Raw genomic sequence first — 3974 nt, forward strand, 5'->3', positions numbered from 1 at the left:
TGACGGCGACCGCCGCAGGAGTACGAAAAACCACGTCAGCCGGGGCGAGCGACCCACGGCGGTCTGGGTGCTTATCGCTGCTATTATAGGGGCACCCCGGCAGACGCAGAAAGAAAAAAAAAAATGGGGACATGGCGTGCGTCACCGTGCGGCTTCGCAGCGTTGCCGAAGTCGCCGAGCCCTTCGACTGAGCCGAACGGCGGACAGGGAACGTTGGTCGGCCGTTCTAACCTGTCGGTGCCACGCCGAGACGTCGTTAAGGAAAACCGCGTCGTGGGCCTCTACGACGCCGTCGAGTCGTTGTACGTTTGGTGTCCAGCGTGTCGGCGGCGAGTAGCGGACACGTCGTTCACGACTTCGGTCTTTCGCAGTCGACGCGAACTTGCGGAGAGTCGTGGTGCCTCACGTTTTCGGCAGAAACCGCGGCGGAATTTTCCCGTGCGTGCGCGCACGACCTCGGTGCTGTGCCGTCAGCGTAGTGTTGCACAAACTCGTGGCCTACCCAAGGTGCGGTACGTTTGCGGCCGTATCCTCGGTGGGAATTTCGTGAGTAGGGTCGCAAATTCTACGACCTCGGCGGGTTTGAGAGCGACGTAGACTTGTGGCACGCTCAACATGCCACACGTTTCGGGGCACACCCGCGGTGAAATTTTCTCGAGTACGCTCGTATTAGGGCCCAAGGAGGTCTGGGTACTTATCGCTGCTATTATGTGGGGGTTCTCGTGAGCGGCGTACGCGAAAGCGACCGGGTGTCTGATATGCGGCGGGCTTCGGCCTCGTCAAGCGTGTCCTCGGGTCTGCTCCAGGGGAATCCACGGCAGTCGTCTGCAGCCTCATCCGCTTGATGCGTTAGGGGCTGGTTGTCGGACGGTGCCGTTTTACCACGATATCGAGGTGTGTTCCGTGTCGTCCTCGGGCGATTCAGATGCGAAAGCGCCGAAGACGCGGGCGTGACCCGTCGTCTGGCGGCTTTGCAGTCTCGGCTCCGTTGCTAGTTCCGGCCGGTCCACCGACAGTGCAGCGGGCTTGGGCAACCCGCACGGCGCGACCGAGTCGATGCAACGAAAAAGAGCGAGCATGAACGTGCTTCTTGCCGCACGGCTCCCACTCGTCTTTCGGGAAGGTTGTGCCGTAGCGAGCTCGAACGCCGTCATCTCGGAGTGCAAAATAAGCGTGTTGGGGCGCCTGAAGGTGGCCTCCGCCGCACACAGACTGCGTCCGGCCCGCCGAGGGCGAGGACGGACGCGCAGTCGAACGATTACCTGGTTGATCCTGCCAGTAATCATATGCTTGTCTCAAAGATTAAGCCATGCATGTCTAAGTACATGCCGAAATAAGGCGAAACCGCGAATGGCTCATTAAATCAGTTATGGTTCCTTAGATCGTTTCTTCCTACTTGGATAACTGTGGCAATTCTAGAGCTAATACATGCAGTGAGCCTGGAGCCCTTTGGGTAACGGGTGCTTTTATTAGACCAAGATCGATCGGGTTTCGGCCCGTATTGTGTGGTGACTCTGGATAACTTTGTGCTGATCGCATGGCCACGAGCCGGCGACGTTTCTTTCAAGTGTCTGCCTTATCAACTTTCGATGGTAGGTTACTTGCTTACCATGGTTGTTACGGGTAACGGAGAATCAGGGTTCGATTCCGGAGAGGGAGCCTGAGAAACGGCTACCACATCCAAGGAAGGCAGCAGGCGCGCAAATTACCCACTCCCGGCACGGGGAGGTAGTGACGAAAAATAACAATACGGGACTCTTTTGAGGCCCCGTAATTGAAATGAGTACACTCTAAATCCTTTAACGAGGATCAATTGGAGGGCAAGTCTGGTGCCAGCAGCCGCGGTAATTCCAGCTCCAATAGCGTATACTAAAGCTGCTGCGGTTAAAAAGCTCGTAGTTGGATCTCAGTTCCAGACGAGTAGTGCATCTACCCGATGCGACGGCTCGGACTGAACATCATGCCGGTTCTTTCTTGGTGCACTTCATTGTGTGCCTCGAGATGGCCGGTGCTTTTACTTTGAAAAAATTAGAGTGCTCAACGCAGGCGAGTCGCCTGAATAAACTTGCATGGAATAATAGAACAAGACCTCGTTTCTGTTCTGTTGGTTTTTGGAATACGAGGTAATGATTAAAAGGGACGGACGGGGGCATTCGTATTGCGGCGCTAGAGGTGAAATTCTTGGACCGTCGCAAGACGAACTACTGCGAAAGCATTTGCCAAGAATGTTTTCATTGATCAAGAACGAAAGTCAGAGGTTCGAAGGCGATCAGATACCGCCCTAGTTCTGACCATAAACGATGCCAACCAGCGATCCGCCTGAGTTACTCAAATGACTCGGCGGGCAGCTTCCGGGAAACCAAAGTATTTGGGTTCCGGGGGAAGTATGGTTGCAAAGCTGAAACTTAAAGGAATTGACGGAAGGGCACCACCAGGAGTGGAGCCTGCGGCTTAATTTGACTCAACACGGGAAAACTTACCCGGCCCGGACACTGGGAGGATTGACAGATTGAGAGCTCTTTCTTGATTCGGTGGATGGTGGTGCATGGCCGTTCTTAGTTGGTGGAGCGATTTGTCTGGTTAATTCCGATAACGAACGAGACTCTAGCCTATTAAATAGGTGCGGGGTTCCCAGCACCTTACAACCTTCTTAGAGGGACAAGCGGCTCCTAGCCGCACGAAACAGAGCAATAACAGGTCTGTGATGCCCTTAGATGTCCGGGGCCGCACGCGCGCTACACTGAAGGAAGCAGCGTGTCTTTATCCCTGTCTGAAAAGACTGGGTAACCCGTGGAACTTCTTTCGTGATTGGGATAGGGGCTTGCAATTGTTCCCCTTGAACGAGGAATTCCCAGTAAGCGCGAGTCATAAGCTCGCGTTGATTACGTCCCTGCCCTTTGTACACACCGCCCGTCGCTACTACCGATTGAATGATTTAGTGAGGTCTTCGGACCGATGTCCGGCGCGGCCTTTCGGTTGCGCCGGTCTGTTGGAAAGATGACCAAACTTGATCATTTAGAGGAAGTAAAAGTCGTAACAAGGTTTCCGTAGGTGAACCTGCGGAAGGATCATTAACGGATTGTGAAGGGTGAGCGCCTCAGCTGCGTCTGCGCCCGACACTTTCTGCCGCTGACCCCGTTTGGACGCGGGGTCGGCTTTTCCCCACGGGGCTGCCTGAATGTGGAGCGGCACCCCGTGACAAATTGTTGCGCCCAGCGGACGCCAACACCGCGACCTTGGACGGTCGGCCAGGTGGCGGACGCGGGTACAAACGGCGCAACGCACTCATAGGTCGGCTTTCGACCCGCCACTGCACCGTGGCTCGAAGCGCTCGAAATGCGCGACCCGACCGCTGCGGGACCGCCTAGTACTGTAAACAGGAGCGGCGGAGCGCGAACGGCGAGTCGTGGTTACGTCGGTAGAAGGCGAGGCTGCGCGTTCCCGAAACGCCAGCCGAGTGCCCTCCCGACCGTTCGAGCGTGCAAGAACGAGACCCGACAATCGCGCGGCGACTGCCAAGTACGAGAGGAACGGCACAAGCGTCGGCGGTCGGTCAAGGAACTGGCGATGTGACGGGTCCGCTGTGCACCAGTGCATACCGTCCCGCCGTCCGCGGCAAGCGCCTCCGCGTCCTCGGGTGACGGAGGCTGCCGGTCGGTTCTTGCAGGCGAGGGATCTCGCTGGCACCGGTTCGCGTTGACGCGCGGCCGGTCATGGCACGGCGATGCGACGGCCGAGGTGCGCAGTACTCGATGGAGGAACCGCACGCTCCGATGACCGTCCCGCCCTCCGCGGCGTATGCGTACCGACCGTAATGGTTGCAGCAGCGCCGGCCGGCTTTTGAATTCGCCACACGAAACACGGTGCGAGATCGCGGTTAGGGGAGCGTCGACGTTGCCAGGCGTTTTGCTTGCTGCCGAGGGAAAGGCGGCACGGCCACGTCGCGCTCGTCGCGATTAGCGGGTCTGCGCGCT

The 3974-nt window shown here is 57.4% G+C and overlaps 1 non-coding gene across 1 annotated transcript; it reads left to right on the forward strand.

Moving 5' to 3' along the window:
• The first annotated feature begins 1259 nt into the window (after positions 1-1259).
• Positions 1260-3074, forward strand: LOC142796047 (small subunit ribosomal RNA). The gene has a single exon (XR_012893504.1). It is a non-coding gene; the product is annotated as a small subunit ribosomal RNA (ribosomal RNA).
• The last annotated feature ends 900 nt before the right edge of the window (positions 3075-3974 follow it).

The sequence above is a fragment of the Rhipicephalus microplus genome, unplaced genomic scaffold, assembly GCF_043290135.1.
Source record: "Rhipicephalus microplus isolate Deutch F79 unplaced genomic scaffold, USDA_Rmic scaffold_1048, whole genome shotgun sequence".
NCBI classification, from domain to species: Eukaryota; Metazoa; Arthropoda; class Arachnida; order Ixodida; family Ixodidae; genus Rhipicephalus; species Rhipicephalus microplus.